Raw genomic sequence first — 21,459 nt, 5'->3', positions numbered from 1 at the left:
TATAATCCTTTGAATACAAACCCAGTAATGGGATTGCTGGGTCCATGGAATTTCTATTTCTAGGTCCTTGAGTAAGTGCCACACCGTCTTTCACAATGGTTAAACTCCCACTAACAGTGTTAAAGTGTTTCTGTTTCTCCACATCCTCTCCAGCATTGGTTGTCTCTTCTTCTTGCTCAAGATTGCTTTTGTTATTCAGGGTCTTTGGTGGTACCATGCAAATTTTAGAATTGTTTTTTCTATTTCTGTGAAAAATGCTATTGCAATTTTGATGGAGATTGCATTGAATCTAGAGATTGCTTTAAGTAGCATGAACATTTTAAGAATAATTCTTTCAATCCATGAACAAAGTATTTTTTCACTGATTTGTGTCTTCTTTCATTTCTTTTGTCAATGTTTTATAGGTTTCAGTGTACAGATCTTTCATCTCCTTGGTAAATTTATTCCTACATATGTTTTGATGCTATTGTAAATGACATTGTTTTCTTATTTTTTCCCAGGTGATTTTGTTGTTAGTGTACAAAAATGAGATTGATTTTTGTATGTTGATTTTTTAATCTGGAAACTTCACTGAATTTATTGGTTCTAACCATATTTTTTTTGCTTGAGCATTTAGGGTTTTCTATATATAATATCATGTTATTTACAAAGAAACAATTTACCTTCTACTTTTTTTTTCTTTCGAGACAAGTTCTTGCTTTGTCACCCAGGCTGGAATGCAGTGGCACAATCTCGGCTCACTGCAACCTCAACCTCCCAGTTTCAAGCAATTCTGCCTCAGCCTCCCAAATAGCTGGGATTACAGGTGTGTGCCACGATGCCCGGCTAATTTTTGTATTTTTAGTAGAGACAGCATTTCACTTTGTTGGCCAAGCTAGTCACGAACTTCTAATGTCAAATGATCCATCCACCTCAGCCTTACAAAGTGCTGGGATTACAGGCATGAGCCGACGTGCCCAGCCTACCTTATACTTTTATTATTTGAATGGTTTATTTACTTTTTCTTTTATAATTTTTCTGGCTAGGACTTCTGGTACTATGTTGAACAGAAGTGGACATCCTTCACTTGTTCCTTGTCTGAGAAAAAAAAGCTTTCTGCTTTTCATCACTGAATATGATGTTAGCTGAGAGCTTGTCATATGTGACCTTTATTATATTGAGATATATTCCTTATATATCTGGTATTTTTATAGTTTTTACCATGAAAGTATGTTGAATTCTGTTAAATGCTTTTTCTGCATCTATGGAGATGATTATATTGTATTTATTCATTCTGTTAATGTGGTATATCATTTATTGATTTCCATATGTTGAATCATTTCCCAGGGATAAATCACACTTGATCATGGTACACAGTCCTTTTAATGTGGTATTAATTCAATTGCTAGTATTTTGTTGAGAATTTTTGTACATATGTTTATCAGGGAATTGGCCTGTACTTTTCTTTCCTTGTAGTGTTTGAATCTGGCTTTGATATCAGTTTAATTTTCTACTTGTAAAATGAGTTTGGAAGTATTCTCTCCCCTTCACTTTTTGAGATGATTTGAGAAAGACTGATATTAATTCCTCTTTAAATATATGAAAAAAAAGCTCATCATGACTGATCACTAGAGAAATGTAAATCAAAACCACATTGAGAAACCATCTTACACCAGTTAAATGGTGATCATTAAAAAATCAGGAGATACCAGATACTGGAGAGGATGTGGAAAAATAGGAACACTTTTACTGTTGGTGGGAGTGTAAATTAGTTCAACCATGTAGAAGACAGTGTGGCAATTCCACAGGATCTAGAAATAGAAATACCATTTGACCCAGCAATTCCATTACTGGGTATATACCCAAAGGATTATAAATCATTCTATTATAAAGGCACATCCACATATATGTTTATTGTGGCACTGTTCACAATAGCAAAGACTTGGAACCAACCGAAATGCCTATCAATGACAGACTGAATAAAGAAAATGTGACACATATACACTGTGGACTACTATGCAGCCATAAAAAACGATGAGGTCATGTCCTTTGCAGGGACATGGATGAAGCTGGAAACCACCATTCTCAGCAAACTGACACAAGAACAGAAAAACAAACACCACATGTTCTCATTCATAAGTGGGTGTTGAACAATGAGGACACATGGACATAGGGAAGGGAACATCATACACCAGGGCCTGTCAGGGAGTGGGGTCTAGGGAAGGGATATCAGGGGGTAGGGGGATTGGGGAGGAATAGCATTAGGAGAAATACCTAATGTAGATGACGAGGCGATGGATGCAGCAAACTACCATGGCACCTGGATACCTATGTAACAAACCTGCATGATCTGCACATGTGTCCCAGAACTTAAAGTATAATAAAAATGTAGGGGAAAATATTACAGAGGTTTGTCAGGCAATAAATGAATAAAACACACACACGCAACGCACAGACACACACACATAACTCTCTGGAAATTTTTGAGCTTTGTGTATCTGGATGTCCATCTCTCTCCCCAGCTTTGAGATGTTTTCAGCCATTATTTCTTTAAACAAGCTTTTTATCCATTCTTCTTGTGGCATACTCCTAATCCTGTATTATTTCTCTGAATAGTGTCTATAGTTAGTGCTTATAATTTTATGTTGCCTCAGCATCCATTTAAAAATATGTATAACTTTCTCACATCAGAAGCAGGGCTCAGCCAGCCTTAACACAGTTTCTAACACTTTACCCCACTCAAATGGTTCCAGGTAGTAGCTAGAGATAAATCTTAGAGGCATCTTTCTTGCCTCACAGGCTGATCTCCCTACTTTCCTGCTGCTTCCTTTAAACTGACCATTCAGACATTTTCCAATGAACTGAAAGGGAAACTTCTCAGTTACAGTATGACCTATTGGAACTAGTGTCTGCTTGCTTGAACCCACGAAACAAAGCTCTCCAGGGGATACCTGTTTCTATAACACCCTGGATTCAATAAGTACATTGACTCATGGGTCCCTTCTGTCTTTCTGCCTGTGCTCCATGACCTCTGTGTATGTGTGGCCTTCAGGGGTACTGTGTACCTTCCAAGATCTATAAGTATTAAAATCTCTTAAACTTTCACACTGTGGTTATGTCATTGAAGTTGTTCCCACAATCTAAACCAAACCCCTGATGGTGAGGCTGCATCAAATGGACCTATGCAGGTGGATCCCCTGCTGTTGCTCTTTTGTCTGGATCTCTCAGCTGCTGAGAATAGTAGTTACCAGCTAATCTGATGGAGTTTCATTTAAAAGAGTTTCTCATACATTCTGTAGGCTTTCCTCATTCCTTTTTAATCTTTTTTTCTCTTCTTACTGGATAATTTCAAGTGACCCATCTTTGAGTTCACAGATTCTTTGGTTTTGCTTTATCAAATCTGCTGTTGATACTCTATTGCATTTTTTATTTTTTTCATTGCATATTTCAGCTCGAGTTTCTATTTTTTAAAAAATTTATATCCCTTTGTGCCACTTCTTGTTTTGTTTATGTATTATTTGCCTGACTTCATTGAGTTGTCTATCTATGTTCACTTTTAGCTCCCTGAGCTTCTTTAAGACAATTGTCTTGAATTCTTTCTCAGGCAATTTATTGATGCCTATTTCTTTGGGATTGGTTACTGGACTAATTATTGTGTTTTTTGTTGATGTTATGTTTACTTTATTTTTCTTGTTTTAAAAAATTCTTGAATTGCTGCTGGAATTTCTGCACATGGAGCTTGTCTTTCTCAAGAAAGGATAGTCATAAATATGTTTACTGAGGTAAGGAGAGCAGTGCTTTGAACAAACTGAGGATTTCAACAAAGAAATAAAAAATATATAAAAGTACCAAACATAAATCACTGAGCTGAATAATGCAATAATTGAACTCAAAAAAATCAATAGCAGGATTTGACAGCAGACTAGACTAGGCAAAAGAAAAATTTAGCTGACTCGAAAATACATCACATAAATCATCCAATCTGTGGAGCAAAAAGACAAAAGAATAAAAAAGGCAGCCTAAAGTACTTACGGTACACCATCAATTTCCACCAGAAGAGGAAAGAGAGAAAGAGATGGAAAATATATTCAAAGAAATAATGGCAGAAAACTTTTCAAGTCTCAAGAAAATAGAAATCCAGATCCAGGAAGCTCAGTGGGCACCCAGTAAGTATGAATTTAAACAGACTCACAGCAAAACACATTAAAATCAAATTGTCAAAAGTTAAAAACAGAAAGAAAATATTGAAATTTGCCTGGGAAAAGCAGCTTGTTAGGTACAAGCTTAATACAGAGTCATGTTACATGTAAAAATCAGTGTTTTTAACATAAAATCTAATGGGATAAGATATTCATATAGCTGAAAGAAAAAATAAATCCTGCCAAGCAAGAATACAATATCTAAAAGTCCTGTGCTTTAAAAATCAAGGACAGATAAAACATTTCTCAGACACACAGAAGTTGACGGAATCTGTTACCACTATACTTGCCTTACAAGAAATACTAAAAGTAGTCCATTAAGCTGAGGAAAACAGTCACTTAAAAGTAAGCATATAGCCAAACTGATAACACTCCTATACTTTTGTGGTGATGTGAAAATCAATTTTATATCTAGTATAAAGATAAAAAGACAAAATTATTAAAAACAACTAAAGCTACAATAGTTTGTTAAGGGACACAAACTATAATATATACAAAATATGTCATCAAAACCAAATTGTGAGGAGTGTAAAAGTGTAGAGTTTGTGCAAGTGATCAAGGTTAAATTTTTATGAGTTCAGACTAACCCTTGGTTTTATCTAGAATCATAGAAGGAGTATCCATGTCTCTGTTTTAATTACCTATTTTTGCTATGGTCTGAACATATTCCCAAAATTTATATGTTGAAACACAATGGCCAATGTGATAGTATTAAGGGATAGGGCCTTTTTGAGGTAATTATATCATGAGGGTGCAGCTCTCACGGATGGGATTAGGGCCATTTTAAAGGAGTTGAGGGAGTACACTCACTGTCTTCCATCTTCTGCCATGTGAGAACACATTGTTCATCCCCTTTTGCTCTTTTTATCCCTTCTGCCAAATGATGACACCTAGGTGGCTCATCTATAAAAATAGTCCTTCACCACACACTGAATCTCCTGGCACATTGATCTTGGACTTCCCAGCCTCCAGAACTATGAGGAATAAATTTATATTCTTTATGAATTACCCGGTCTCCAACATTTTGTTACAGCAGCCCAAGCAGACTAAGACATATTTCTTGGCCACATTCTTGGGGGCCTTTGTTTTTTGTTTGTTTGTTTGTTTGAGGATGGGGTATGAAATTCATGGGGTATGAATTTTAAACCTTGTCCCTTAATTTTCTTCATCTAAATGTCTTACTTTATTTCTAAGAGAAGAAACTGTTCAGGTAACTGTCTTGTCAAATTTTTGCACTATTTTAAGGGCTCCTTGGAGAAATTGTCAGTGTTGGCAACAGTAGATTAAACATTCCTAGGATTTATACCAAAGAATGTACAATTTATTCACTCTATTTCATTTATGAGGAGAGACTACTTGGACCCTGGAATTAAACCCTAGTACATTAACTATTTCATCATCAGAGATTAAGGGAGATGTTGTTAATTGTTAATATTCATCCTAAATTGGAAGGCCCTTACTGTATCACTTAATAGTAATACTTAAAGAGCCTATCACTACTTAGGAACACACGGACACAGGAAGGGGAACATCACACACTGGGGTCTGTTGGGGTAGCTAGGGGAGGGACAGCAGGGGGTGAGGAGGTTGGGGAGGGATAACATAGGAGGAAATGCCAGATAGAGGTGACAGGGGCATGGAGGCAGCAAACCACCTTGCCATGTATGTACCTGTGCAACAATCCTGCATGATCTACACATGTACCCCAGAACCTAAAGTACAATTAAAAAAAAAAAGAAAACTGAGCTTCAAAGAAGCTAAATGACTATGTTTATGGTCTCTTATTTGAATATTTTTAAGTCACTGGATCTTTTGGCTCTCAGATAATATTCTTTACACTATAAAATTGTGATATTTATTTAACAGATAACTTGACTATGGCATAATTGTTTTTAAAATTTGGAAGCTGACCACATTATGGTGCCTTACAAAACACCCACGTTTATGTGTGTGTATGTGCACCTACATGCACACAAGGACGTGGATGTTTCCTTAGAACATTTTTATATCTTTTCAAGGAGTTCTGGGGCTGTAACACCAATTGCAGATCCCTCATTAAGAACTTCTGTTGTAGATGTAGACTCAGTACACAAACAATATTAAATATTTTAGCAATGACTTTCTTCAAATATTGGTAGAAAGGGTTTTTTCCTCCCCAGTACTGTCACCTTAGGGTCCAGGCAAATATTCTACCCAATAAGGTAACAATATTTTTGTTTGCTGTCTTAACTTCAACCAATTTCTTAAAAATAGTCTAGCCTAGAAAAATCAGCTAGCCAAATGCTGTCAAGACAATTGCAGGCTTAAATCATATACAGCACTGCAGACTTTTTTTCCCCACACCTTGGCTGGCTCTTTTGTAGTAGTACTTTTTTTTTTTTTCCAGTTCTTCCTCTTTTTTAAAAAATCGGCATTCTAGTCTGTGTTCTTAAATATACTCCATGTTTATCAGGAAACTTTTCCCAAAAAACAGCAGCCAGTGAGTCCCTCCAGTGAAGACAAAAATAATAGTATAGCCTTAATAGATGTGGTTTGGAAGTAAATTTGAGTATTTGTTATATTCTCGTGAACTATATTAAACACTATCGATGTGCCAATCACCGAAGCAGAATCTTACTGACAAATGAGATGCCAGTAAAGAGGACTTGGGGACACGCAGGCTGGAACAGCTGACAAGATTCCCTCCTGAGCACCTCCAGAGTGAAACAAAGCAAAGTGGAACAATTTCCCTGACCTTAGCACTTCCGAGGTCCTGTGAGTCTGCAGTGACAGATGGTCAGTGAATCAGGGATGGCAGCAAGAAGAGGGAGTAGATGCTGTATTAGTATTACAGGTGTCTGAATCTTACATATAAATCACACCTGTTCAAGAGAAAGTGCCTTCCCTGACCCCATTTTTCTTCATAGTTATCCTCAGGTTGATGGTTGGCACTTACCATTTTATTCCTTATTTTAGGAAGACTTTGATATTCCTTTTCTAGCAAATGTCGCCCTGGGAATGCACAACCTTGAGGGTAACGGCCTCCTTAGACTGTGGCCTAGGTGTACCATTCACCTTACCTAGTGCTGGCCGAGACTAGAGTTAAAGGGCTGGAGAGGAAAAGAAAGATCTGCTGTCTGCTACCCTATAGCAAAGGTTTCCAAAGGACACGTGTGTTCACTCAAGACAGGATGGTCTCCCTTGTTTCTCCTACAATGCTTGGGCACTCTGACCATGAAAAGACCTGTAAAGATACTCAGGTGGAAGACATGAGAAATTTGATTAATGCTGGTCTCACTCTTGACCTAGACTGTCATTGATTTGAAGCAGCATCTCCAGGACACTTCTCTCCAATTTGATATGAAGATTTAGGTTTGCAACAAGCACTGAAACATTTTTTCCTTCTGTTCCCTTCTTAAGGCTTCTTCTCCTATAAATCTCAATCCAGTGAGGGAAGGCATTGCTGCCCAGGCCGCTATACCTGATCATTTTCCAGAGGAATATGCTGTCCTCATTCACACAGAGGGGACAGAATCACCGCTGCTACCGTTTCCCAAGGTGATTTACAATTTAAAGAAAGCAAGGCTTAGCCCAGAGTTGGGAAAGCTTGCTGTAGATACTATCATCATTTCTGTAACTCATTATTCATGCCTTCTTTTAATTTTTTGAAGCATTTTTTTGTATACTCTCATCCTCAAAATAGATCCTGATAAAAATTATATTTATCCCACTTGTACAGATGACAAAACAAGGCAGAGAGATTTAAAGCAACTTTCCCAAGGACAAACAGTAAGCAATAGTGGAGGAAGACCTTGAACAGAGTGTTCCAAGCTAAAATTTATTCTCTTTCCACCTTTGAGTATTGCCTCCTGCACCATCAGGAAAGAGCATTTTTGGCATAAACTTTCCAGGTGTCCTTTATCTCCCACAAATGGGAGATGTAAGTTGATTACAACATTTATAGGGTTATCTTGTGCCTGGTATAATAATAGGTGCTTTTGATGTTTAATTTCATATGTCAAGTCGATTGAACTAAGTGATGCCCACATGACTAGTAAGACATTATTTCTGGGTGTGTCTGTGAGGGTGTTGCTGGAAGAGATTAGCATTTCAATCAGGAGACTAAGTGAAAACGATCCACCCTCACCAAGGTGAGTGGGCATGATCCAATCTGTTGAAGACCCAAATAGAACAAAAATGCTGATGAGGGATAAATCCACACCCTCTGCTTGAGCTGAGACTTTCATCTTCTCCTTGACCTTGGACACTGGTGCTCCTGGTTCTCAGACTTTTGGACTCAGAATGGGACTGACATTGGCACATCAATTCTCAGGCCTTCAGACTGGCACTATATTCTACCAGTGGCTTTCCCGGTTCTCCAGCTTGCAGATGGCAGATTGTGGGACTTTTCAGCCTCCATAACTGCATGAGCCAATACCTATAATAAATCTCTTCTTATATATATTTATAAAAATCTAGATGCTATTGGTTCTGTTCTCCAGAGAACCCTAATACAGTGCTAAAGATAAACTGAAGAGTAACATTATCTTCCTTGCTCTCAGGGAATTTTTAGAAGAACAAGTGGCTACTTCTTTTTGGGTTCCATGAACTTGTTTATGTATTTAACATTTCATCCTGTGTAGGATTTTGCTCTCGATGCTGGACTCACCTTCGCCGACTTCATGTGTCTTGAGTCCAGGGACCATCTCCTGTAACACTTATTATGCCTAGCACAGTGACGAAACAAGGCAGGTGCTCATAAATATGCATGAGTTGATTGATCAACTAAAGGACAACAACAATGACATGTGTTTGTGTATGTGACAGTAGGGAAGTTCTGCTTTGGGACTTTTAACATACTGAGCAGTTTCTCTAACTCCGTTTCCCTAATTCCCTGATGCAAATGAAAGCTGCCTTGGTTCCCACAGGAGATGCTGAGACCCTTTCCACTGCATATCCATGGCTTAAAATGCAGCTTGTTTATGCTGATCTGGGGCAGATAACGGAACGTGGCTTCCTTCTCTCTTCTTCTAGTGCATCCTCATAGTGCTCAGATTCTCCATTGTACCAGCTCCTTCTCTGCCATCAATTTCAGTTTCAATCTTATCTGCTTTCTCCGGTTCCTCATGTTTTATACATCCTTTTCGGGCATTGAAGCCTTATCAAGCACCTCTTGAAACCTTAACTAAAGAAGGCCCGCCCCAGGAGTACCATGTCACATCTTCAAAGAATTCTAACAAAGGAAGAATGTGAAGGGTAGGAAGGCCAGGCCATGGCAACTATTCTTCCCTTTGATCCTCTAAAATATATTGTAAGTGTGACTGCTCGGAATCTTTCCCTCGAGACCCCTCACTATTTTAGTAATGTTATGCCAGTTACTTCACAGCCTGAGATGTTTGTGTGTTTGGGGCTGTAGTGGGGAAGTAGGTGGCAGGCTGGAGGGACTTGGTGGGGGAGGAGAGATGTGTGAAGAAAGAGGCTAGGCAGAGCATGGCAAGCCCACCACGACCCTCAGATCGTTTCCCCAGTACCCCACAGGATGTGAAAGTATCAAAGAAAACTCGTCCATTCCTACAGAGCAGGTGTCTGACAGCTTCTAGAACCTCTAACCTTTGTTTCAGGTATTATTGGCACATTCTTTAATTTATCCTCTGGGAGGTGAGTAATTAAAGGTTATGAGATTTGAGCAATTATCCAGGCTCTTCCTAGTGACAGACAGCAAATATTAAAACACTGTTCTGTGTTCGCCTCTCTGCTATCAGCAGCCCTGTTCCCTTTCACACGGATCGTATGCTTTCATGCCACACTTAATTGGGAAGAGAAAAGGCCTTTCATGCTCTTGTTCACCTCTCCAGGATTTTTTTCACCTCACTTTTTGTTTCCTGGGGGGAGGCGTGTGAACAAATTCAGCCTTACACCGTGTCAGCCCTTGCTCCCTGCTCAGTACCGGCTGGCATTGTTCTACCGTTTGGCCATATAAATATTTTGCATTCAAGGAGCTGTATGTGCAAGCAAGCTTGTTCTAAGCTCTTTTGCTTTTGTTTCAAGGAAGTGCAAACCAGCCTCCGTGCTTAGCCTTAGCATTTTATGCCTAATGAGTGAAGAAAACACACACTGAATCAGCTCTCATCTGTCCTTCTGCAGCTCCGCAGTGAAGCTTCCTTTCCCACGTTCTCTAGGGACCACCCTTTGCCACCTAATCACCTGCAAACTCATAAGCTGTTTGTTAACAACGTGGGGGCGATGCCTTACTTTTGTTGCAGAGGCGGATTCCCCCTCACCCATCCCCAGTAGTCTGTCTCCAGCGAATCAGCAGATCAATGAGAGAAAGTGTCTGGTCTAATTAAGTGGGTTAATTTTTCTTTATCAGTAATCATTGTTTATTAAGCTGAATGTTGACAGGCACTTTGCATCTCTCTACTCTTCTCAACTACTATGCTAGCTAAGGAGATTTTGTCTCCAGGTTTTGCAGATGAGGAAATGGAAACTCACAGGTTGAATACCTTATCCCAGATCACATAGTCAGTGGTTGAGCTGAGAGTCCAATGCAGATTTACTTGAATCCAAAGCTTATGCTCTGTCAACTGTATGATGACAGAGACAGGAGCAGCTGACATTTCCAATAATGACCCAAAGGGGATATTTCTCCTTATTAAGCATAGCAGGGTTGAAATTTACTTTTCATGGCTCAGATGTGCAAGAACTGTAACTTTTCCTTTTAAATAACAGGTCTCATCTTGTTTCAAAATTCTCATTTCTGGTGATAATAGCGTGTGTGTGTGTGTGTGTGTGTGTGTGTGTGTGTGTGTGTGTGTTTGGAGGGTGAGACATAGGAACACAGGAAAGATGTTTAATAAAAGTAACTTAGTCTGTCTCTTAGTTTAATATACTCTCTCTGGTGATATAAAGCACATATATGTGTATCTATATGTATACATGCATACATAAATTTAGTGGTGTGCTGGTCAGTGTTTCACAGTCAGCTTTCTGGGACAGGAAACTCCTATTTTGTAGCACTTTTAAATTTCTATGGTATAAATACTCTCACTATAGTAAATTTCAAGCTACCAACATGATCATACTGAATGTGCAACTGGGAGGAGATCATGCAATTGGCCTTCACTAAAAAAGTAAGCCAGCCCATCACCACCCCCACCCCCAACAGAAGCATAAGTTACAACAGACAGGTGAGCCAGTGGCTCTTTAGGGACACCAGCCTATAATGCCAGGAATCAAAAAGGACTTGGGATTTTCGATTCCTGGCATCCTAGGTTCCCAGTAATCTCTCAGGAGAGAGAAAGAGAGAGGGAGAGAAAAAAAAATGTGTGCTGTCTAGAGTAAGTTTCTATCTATTCAACATGCATTCATTTCTATAATTTCTTTTCCACACACGAAACATATAGAAAAATTATATATAGTCAATCTAAGGTTGAAAGTCCCTAACAGAACTGTTTCACTCTTTCAGGGGCTTCTCCTTCTGCTTCCACCTTTTGAAGCCATCACCTGCGTATAGGTAAATCAGCAAAGAGGCACCATGGCCTCCAGGGTTGGGGCTTTCTGTAGCTCATCTGTGGCTCCAGTGAGAAGTCCCAAGTCCTTTTTTGATTCCTGGCATTCTAGATTGGTGTCACTAAAAAGCCATAGGCCCACCTGTCTGTGGGATGCTATGCTGGCATCCATTGCTGGTAGCCAGGCGTTCTGCCATCAGCTCCAGCTATAAGGCCTTTCCCCGTGAGCCGTATTTCCCTGGCCTTTTGGTCCATCAGTTCAGCTGATGTTCTGTTTGCCCAGTGGTGCTGTGGGCTGTAATCTTTTGAGGCATGCTCAGGCTTTCTTTCACTGAGAACTTGTTACTCTGGGCAAAGTCCATGTGGCACCTTTCTGTGTTTTAAGTTGTTCTGAAATGCCTTTAAAATCCCCAAGTTTGGGGAAGTGGAACACAAGCTACACACTATCCTCTCTTCTTTGCTTGTGTGTTTCCTGGCCAGGGCTTTGAGTCTTGAGGGTGGCAACTGTGTTTTCTTTATCTTTGTAATTGAGAATCTAAGAACTGTGTCAGAGCACATGAGCATTTGTCAAATGAATGTGCCAAACAATAAGAGAATGCTGGAGTAATTCTGAACACTGTCTCACAAATTTTAAGAATTTGGACAAAACCATCAATCCATAGTAAGATTAAAAAAAAAAAAAGAATAACTATCTCAGAGTCAGCTCAATATATAACAAGAGAAAAAAAAATCCAATTTTTGACCTACTGTACCATGTGGTTCCCTCCACGTGCCTGCCACTCACAAACTGCCTCCTATGACCCTGCCTGGGACCCATTCATTAATCTCGGAGGTCCATTACAGCTTACATAAGAAAAAGGAAATGCTTACTGCCTTGTTAGGGAACGGATTCGGAAATTTTATGCACTTTATCAGAACTAGCAGGGAAAATTGGTTGTAGGATAATCTTTCAACACTTTTTAAAACACACCCAGCAAGACCCCAGCACAGCTGAATAGAAAGCTGACCTTACCCCAGCATACATTTGCATTATCCATTGGTGAAAATACTTTTGCAGCAAATTAAACCAAATACTCCCTCAAAATACATGAGGTTTCAAGTGTCACTTTGTTTACCTGTGTGCATGTGTGGGGTGGGGGGGATGTGTGTGCGCGTTTAAGCAGTTTTGCACAACTTGGACTTAAGCTTAGGTGAAAAATCTCAGACTGGGTTTGAGAGAGCCTGTCTTTCTTCCCAGCTGTCGGTAGGCGGAGCTCACGCTTCATGCACAGCTGGGGCCGGCTTGCTGGAGACAGAGCAGAGGAAGAAGGCTGAGGTGCCTAAAGAGAGGAGGAGAGGAGGTGCGGATTCGGGCGTAGGAGGGAGATTAAACAAAACTAAACAAAAACACATATTTCCTTCAAATGTCATCACTTTGGCCAACTGTTTTTTGAAAGATAGAAAATGTGGGCTGTCTAGAGTAAGTTCATAACCACATAACCATGCAACAACGCGTTCCTGTCATTTCTTTTCCACACATGAGAAAGCTTTTTTCCAGGGAAAGCACGCTTTTTTTTTTTTTTTTTTTTTCCTTGGCTGGAGTTATACGATTTTCTGAACTATGTGTATGAGAAACAAGTTTCTTTGTGACATTTACCATTGACGTTCCAAGTGTTGGCCTGGTAACTTGAACCGCATGTGCTAAAGAAGGTGGCAGACGGCTAAGAAAGCAGCATCAGCGTTGGCTTTGATGAAGATGGAGGCTTTGATGAAAACGGAGGCTTTGCCTCTGAGCAGTTTCAGGAGAGAGGGGTCAGACGGAGGCCTTCATCAGGCCCTGCCATGGGAAACGGAGCACAGCGTGTTACCCCTGAGGCGACTGGAGTAGGCATGCGTGCGCGCATGTGTTCGTGTGTGCCTCTCTGCGTCCCTGTGCACATGTGTGAGAATGTGTATGTGTGTGTACTGAGTGTGTGTGCTCTGAATCAGTGACTGAGGTCAGCTACAAATGTGTAGCAGGAATTCTGCCAGTCACTTCAGCCCTATAAGAAAAAACAAATAAGTAAAAACATCACAAGCATGGAGACATTTTTTAAGAGAAAAAGCATCATTTTTTATCATTATTTTTGATAGCAGTAAAACAAAAAGAATAAAAGCTTTTTTAAAATGGCTTGCAGCATTACTGTTTTTTATGTAGTGATAGTTTCTGTTGCCATGTATTGAAGGATCTATGTCTAAAGTTTGACTAAAGTTTAGGATGAAGTTGCTCATAATTCAGGTATTTTATTTTACTTATGTCTGAAGCTTCCTTTAAAAGCAGAGTTTACTGACTTAATGTATCTTTGGCGACAGGGGGGAAAAAAAAAGTGGTGGTGGAAGCGACATGAGGGAACACTCCTTGTATTTTAACCAAGTTTTTTGCCTACTGTGTGTTTATGCTCCCTGGGGCCCTGCCTGGTGCAGTACGGTAACAGTTGGAGAGTAGTGCCATCTTGTGGCCACGCTGGGAATTAAGTCTAGAAATTAAGAGGTAGTGGGCAAAATGGCCACTATTTCAAGCGTCTAGTCTGGGATTTCCAAGTAGTTGGGCAAAATCAATTGAGTTAGAATCCCCAAGGCTCTCTTACGGTGCTGGAAGCGGGAATTAGATCACATCCCTCTAACATCTGAGACTGGATTTTCACTTATGCAGGTTAGTTTAAGGTTTTTTTGTTTATATATTTTTTAAACAGGGTTTCTGTTGCTGAGACAAGAGAGCGGTGGCACAATCACAGCTCACTGTAGCCTTCAACTCCTGGCCTCAAGTGATCCTCCCGCCTCAGCCTCCTGAGTAGCTGGGACTACAGGTGAGTGCCACTATGCATGGTTAAATTTTTAATTTTTTGTAGAGACAGGGTCTCACTATGTTGTCCAGGCTTGTCTTGAACTCGTGGCCTCCAGTGGTCCTCTTACCTGTCATTAGGCTTTTAAAAGCCACCTTCCTTCCACTTAGTGTGAGATTAAAATCCAGTCCTGACAGAGTTTCTGATAAAAGGAGGAAATTCCTGGGAAATAGGGGAAGAAGAATCAACATATCTGAACTAGGATAGAAGCATGAAAAGTAGATCGAGAAAACACAGCACCTCATTTTTGCCTGGTTAATTTTCTATAAATGAACCTAACAAGAAATCTTTGAGATGCTACCTTCTCAGATGCTGTAGGAGGAGCTGTTGCTTCATGGTCGAATTTATTTGGCCTATTTATGAATTTTCTTGTTTCTTAAAATCAGAAAAAAGAATCGTCGAATTTTTCTTTGTTAGATGCCCTGCAGCTGAAAGCTTTGTAAACCAATAATGTAGTTCTTAACAGATTGTATTTTCCAGATCTGTTTATCTAGTTCAAAAATATTTATCATCACAATGTACAGTAGCTTTTTGGGATGAATTACTATCCCATGGAAGCAAATGATATTTAGAAATCTTTGGAGAGAACACTTTTTTTTGTGGAAGAGGTTTGTTCTTTTTTTGGTTTGTTCTACATTTCTAGTGAATGGTCTTGATGTTGTGTGTCTCATTTTTAAACAGTAAATATTTTGTTAATAATTGCAAGTAATGTGAAATAAGTCAGAGCCTTTATCTTCATTTAACATATGTTCATATGGAAAATGGATGCACCTATGTCATCTTGGAGCAAGTGGTAGAGTGTCCAGGGTCACTCAGAATCAGATGAAATACATTCAGATCCCAGCTTAGCTACTTACTGGCTACATAAATATGGACAAATTGTAAAATAATATGAATCTTGGTTTGTAAAACTGGAGCAATATTACCAACCACAGAGGGCTTTTTGATAATCTGGAGATAATATGGGTAAAACATTTTGCACCTCTTTATTATAAGAAGGAAACAGACAAATTCCTGGATCCAGATTCCAGACAAATATTGATCACCTTTCTGGTTCCTAACGCATCTTCAGTCCAGTCCGACCTTAGAGGAACCTCAGATATTTTAAATCCCTTATAGGAGTCATCGCAGAAGACAAATGGCATTTGCAGTTTGGCTAAGTTATAGTGAATACCTTTGTTTTAACTGAAGAGGGTAGGAATTTGAACCAATAAAATGTCTCTACTACAAGAATATGGCAATGCCTGAGAAACCAGGGTGGCAGAAGTAAAATTTAATGGCAACTTTTTACCTGGATTCCTTAAAGAGCGGATGTTTGTTTTATTAAATTTGGTTTGACTGTAATTTTGACTTGAAAACAATTCTATAATCACAGTCGAGTGTTTGTTTATTCATTTTCCAAACTACCACTTTTCCCATCCCCAGCTCTACTTCAATATATTCCCAAAAACTTTTTAAGAAGTTAAGCCCCAGTTGAGAAAGCATGTTGGAGAGATACTTACAAGCAACCTATAAGCTGCTCCAATAATCTTAGCAGCAGCCGCAGCAGCTGCTGTCAGCCTAATGTGGTCCCAGTGTTCCAATAACCACACACAATAGGGCCACACACGTTCCTTCAGCTGGTTTTATTTTCACATCTCTCTGTAACTGGAATGATATTGCACATCTGACAAATGCAAAGGGATTAAACTGACAGTGGGCTGATATTAATTTCAAGCTTCAGAAATGACATTGTAACCAATAAAAAATTCTTTAATCTCTTAAAGATGGGAAATGTTTGCCTGTTTTCAGTAAAAAGAACAAAGTTATAATTTGTGTTATAATTTATCGAATCTGGGGTATGTGTGTGTGTGCACACGTGTGTGCCTATGCACCAATGTGAGCATGTGTGTATTCTGTGGGTAAGAATGGCAGGTGTGGATTAAATAGCTTTCAGAGATCTCTTGCAAGCTTTTTTATGATGTCAGGGAGCAGAATATTAATATTTTATCTGTTTCATGGATGGGGAAACTGAAGCTCAGAGAGTTTAAGGACTTGTCTCTGTTCTTACAAATATTAGAAGCAAGATGTGAAGAAATTAAGATCTCTCCAAGTTTGAAGGAACTAGTTGTTAGTTCAGGCAAAGTCTTATCTAGAGTTTGGTTTTTCTCTTTGAATATATGACTCTATTTTATTCATTCTTCAAGAGCTGATTGATCCTAAAGGATGGATTCACAATGATTAAACTTCCAAGAGACTGATAGATAAACCCAATGCCAGTAAATTAATACATGATGGTAAAGATTCTCGGAGTCTGTTATTCACATTAAGTTCTCTCTCATTATGGGTGAGTTCAACAGAACAAGAGAGAGAAGAAAGTTGCTCAACAGAATATTCAAGTAAAGGTAGCTGGATAACTTCAAGAGCTTCTTCCATTAAACAACGGCAAAGTCATGACGTGATCTAGAGACATTTCTGCTTCCTGTAAGCTTCTTCACTGGATTGCAGCCTCTTGTGCGTAGGGACTGTTTTATTGTTCATCTAGGTTCTGAATTAAACCTGAAATGCAGGAAGGTATCCAATAGTTATTTGCTGAAAGTGTAAAGGAAAAACTTATAATGACTGTCTAGAGAGAGTTCCTCCTTCCCAGGATAGTGACTTAACTTTATAGCTCTAACTTTACTAACTTGTCTATTTACTCACAGGGTCTTAGTGACCTCTGACTGATCTTGATCTCTGTGAATATTTAGCATTGTTAGGTAATGTTTGCTTCCTCTTAAAATTCTTTCCCACTAGAGAACTCTTTTACTAACATTCATACTTCTTCTTTCTGTTTCTTTTATTTTCTCAATAATTGATTTGCTTTTATTTCCTACATGTATGTATTTTCTAAAAATCTGAACCCAGAAAATTTCTCCTTTTTCTCTTGAGAAATTTCACGGTCATTCTGGAGGCTAAGTGAAAAACGGGTCTTGTGATCATATAGCTAGGAAAATATTCTGTATGACCTCTTTGTTGTGAAGAAGTATCACACCCAATAGCAAATCAAAGACTGATGAAAATCAGTTTTTCTTTGTAACACTAGCATTTTCTAAATTTATTAACTTATAAAACTGTGTTAGTTAAGGCAGTACCATCTGCCATTACAAAGAACCCCAAATGTCAGTGACTTAACACAGTAAAAATTTATTTCTCACGCATCAATCTTATGAGGTTCCTCTTAGTCTGGGAGATCTTCTGATCTGCTCTCCTCCATGTGGTGACCCACAGACCCAGGCTCTCTCAGTATTATTGCTCTGCCCTCCAGTTGGTCCGTTGTCTCTCCCTTCAGTAGGCAGATAAAGAAAAAAAAAAGAGAGTGGAGGACAATGATGGAAAGCACTTCTCATGTCTGCCCACATTCCATGGGTTATTTGGCCACACCTAACTGTAAGGAAGATTTGGAAACGTGGTCTAACTTTAGAAGGAAATGAAAATCGGCTTGGATGAACACAGCAATCACTGACTTTTATTGCCACATTTTTTTCAGCAAGAAACAGAACAGACTTACTTTCTACCAAGGTAAACATTTTAGGTCCTATCCATTCAATACGCTCCATGACCAGGGTCCACAGGTGATGTGTAGTCATTCTATGTCCAGTTGTGCTTCCTTTTAGCCCAGCAACCTGGAAAACTAGAGATAAGTTACTCTACACACTTCTGCTCTAAAACATTCAAATACGAAATAATGAAGATTATATAGGATAGCTACAATTTAAAATTCCCCTTTGAAAAAGAGAAGATTGGAAGATACACAGTAATTATAAATCCATGGAGGTTTTGAAACTTTCTAGGAGGAGACATTTAAGCCCTTTACTCTGGAAATAGGTAAGGTCCATTTTCAGCTCATTTATTGTCTCTGGAAGAAATTCGCTTGTCCATTGTTTTCTGTAGCTCCTGGCTCCACCCTTTAGAAATTTTTTCTTTTTTCATATTTGAAAATGATGTTCCTGCCCATGCTAGTTTGGATCTACCATGACAGTTTTAAAGCCTAGCAAATAATCACAAGATTATTAGACTTGGCTTGGGATTCTTCTGCAATAAAAGATTCTCCAAAACTTGGCAGTTGCTAATCTAAATCTTTCCGTTTACTTTCATATATCAATAATCACAGTCAAATCTTTTTTTTCTAGATACAATTCTTAGTCCTGCCTTATTTCTCCTTTACCCCAATGACTTTCTCTCTTTCCCATGCTTTCTTATTTTATCTCACTTTAGTGGAAACTGCCTTTTAGCTACCCAAAACATGAGATTTGGTGAGGGAGTAACTCTTTTAACTGGTCTTTGTCTCAGAGGGAGTTATTAGCTGAGAATCATATTGAGCTTTTTATGCTTAAGACCTTTTTAATTTGGAATCTTACTACTGGGAATCCAGAAACAGCCTTTCCAACCCTGTAAAACACTTGATCTCTGTATTTTCACTATTCCCCTATAAATCTACTTTAAAATAGCTGGTTATTTTAATCAATAATTAATTTGTTTACTTTGCATACCATAAAATTCATCCTTTGAGAGTGTACATTTCAGTATTTTTAGCATATTCACAGAGCTTTACAATGTAAAACCACATGACTATCTAATTCTGCAGTATTTTACCTACCCCCCAAATGAAACCTGATGCCCATTGGCCATTAATCCTCAATCCTTCCCCTCCTACCAGTCCCTAGAAATTACTCATCTACTTTTCTATCTTCAGGGATTTGCCTATTTTGAACATTTCATGTAAGTGGGTTCATATACTATCTGGCCTTCTGTGTCTGGCTTCTTTCATTTAGTATAACATTTTCAAGGTTCATCTTTGTTGGAGCATGTATCAATATACAAGTTTTACACTTCTTCTGTTACATTTGGTTTTATGCATTTTATCATATATATATATATATATATATATATATATATATATATATATATATGAAATAGAATTGTTTTTTCTTCATTCTACCAATCTCTGCTTTTGGATTATTTCATCAATTTACAATAATATTACTGAAGTGGTATAATTTATGTCTGTCATTTTACTATTTGTGTTTTATATGTCTTATTTTTTCCCTCTATTCCTCCATTACTGACTTATGTTAAATAGATATATTTTTAAAATTTCCTTGTTGTGTACTATTTAACTTAATTCCACTGTTGCACCATTTAATTCCAATGTTATTTCTTTTATTATGTATTTTTGGTTATTTTCTTAGTGGTTTTCCTAAGGATTACAATTAAAAAATCAATTTATAATAATCCAATTTGGATTAATACCCTCCTTATTTCAACAGTATGCAAAATCTTTCCTCCATTATATCTCTTTCCCTTTCTGCCTTTGTGTTGTTAGTCACAAAAATTACATTTTTATATATTGTTTGATTACTGCTTTTATGTAGTTGTCTTTTAATTCAAACACAAAAAAGAGTTCAAGACAAAAAAATATATACTATACTGTTTTTACATTTACTTATAGAATTACCTTTTCCTCTAGCTTGCAGATGGTAGATTATGGGACTTCAAAGTCTCCATAATCATGTGAATCATTTTCTATGATAAATCTTCTCATATCTCTATATATCTATATATATCTGATGTTTTCTGTTTCTCTGAAGAATCCTAATACATTAAATAATATTCTATTACGTAAATATATTACAATTTGATTATCCATTCAAATGAATGAGAGTTCCCCCTCCTCTTTTTTTCTATTACAAATGAAGCTGCTATGAACATTTTGTTTTGTTAATATTGATTGAAATTACTTTATCATTTTTTCTTTCTTAGTTTGTTAATATGGTGAAATACATTGAATTGTTTCTCAAATGTTTAGCCAAACTTATATTAGTATATCTTTTTACTTCCTTTCAACCTATTTGCATCATTTTATTTAGAGTATGACTTGTAGGCAGCATATTTTGAGTCTTAACTTTTTTTCCAATCTGACCATCTCTGCCCTATAATTGACATATTAAATGATTTACATTTAATGTGATTATTGATATTTATAACATTTTGCTATTAGTTTTATATTTTTCTAATCTGTTTTTTAGTCCTCTTTTTCTCTTTTTGCCTTCTGTTAGAACAATTGAGTATTTTCTATGATCTTATCTTCTCTCCTGTCTTGGCTTACGAGGTGAACAGTTTTGTTCTTATAATTGTTGCTTTAGGATTTATTCAATACAACTTGTCTGCATTCCTGTAATATTATACAGCTTTCTATACAGTAAAAGAAACTTAAAACAGTTTATTTCAATTTTTCCTTTTAAAACAGACCTTTGTGCTGTATTTGATATGCATTTTACTTCTACATGTTCTATAGCCCATGATTTTTTTTTTTTTTTTTTTTTTTTTTTACTTTTTTTTTTAGGTCCGGGGGTAAACTGTGGGTCACTGAGACTTAGTGTGCAAATGATCCCATCACCAAGGTAGTGATCACAGAACCCAGTATGAAGCTTTTCAACCTATGTCCCTTTCTCACCCTCCACCCTGAAGCAGTCTCCAGCTGTTTGCATCGCTGTGTATCCAATGTGTAATGCCCTGGCCTGGCGCAGTGGCTCACGCTTGTAATCCCATCACTTTGGGAGGCCGAAGCAGGTGGATCACCTGAGGTCAGGAGTTCAAGATCAGCTTGGGCAACATGGAGAAATCCTGCTTCTACTAAAAGTACAAAAATTAGCCGGGTGTGGTAGCACGTTTCTGTAATCCCAGCTACTCAGGAGGCTGAGGCAGGAGAATCGCTTGAAACTAGGAGGTGGAGGTTGCAGTGAGCTGAGATCATGCCACTGCATTCCAGCCTGGGTGACATAGCAAGACTCTGTCTCAAAAAAACATATATGTAGTGCCCAGTTACAGGTGAGAACATGCAGTATTTGGTTTTCTGGTCCCACATTAGTGCACTTAGGATGATGGCCTCCAGCTGCATCTGTGTTGTTTTAA

General features: G+C 38.2%; 1 long non-coding RNA gene across 1 annotated transcript in view; it reads left to right on the top strand.

Annotated features, from left to right (window-relative positions):
* The window catches only part of LOC141581487 (uncharacterized), a 474,675-nt gene that overhangs the window by 162,144 nt on the left and 291,072 nt on the right, over window positions 1–21,459 (top strand). The window contains exon 4 of the long non-coding RNA XR_012514157.1: window positions 14,377–14,490. This is a non-coding gene — a long non-coding RNA (uncharacterized LOC141581487). The remainder of the gene's footprint in view (window positions 1–14,376; window positions 14,491–21,459) is intronic.

The sequence above is a fragment of the Saimiri boliviensis genome, chromosome 15 (genome assembly GCF_048565385.1).
Source record: "Saimiri boliviensis isolate mSaiBol1 chromosome 15, mSaiBol1.pri, whole genome shotgun sequence".
NCBI lineage: Eukaryota > Metazoa > Chordata > Mammalia > Primates > Cebidae > Saimiri > Saimiri boliviensis.
The sequence above is the reverse complement of the archived record's forward strand: the minus strand, read 5'-3'. Positions and strand labels throughout refer to the sequence as shown.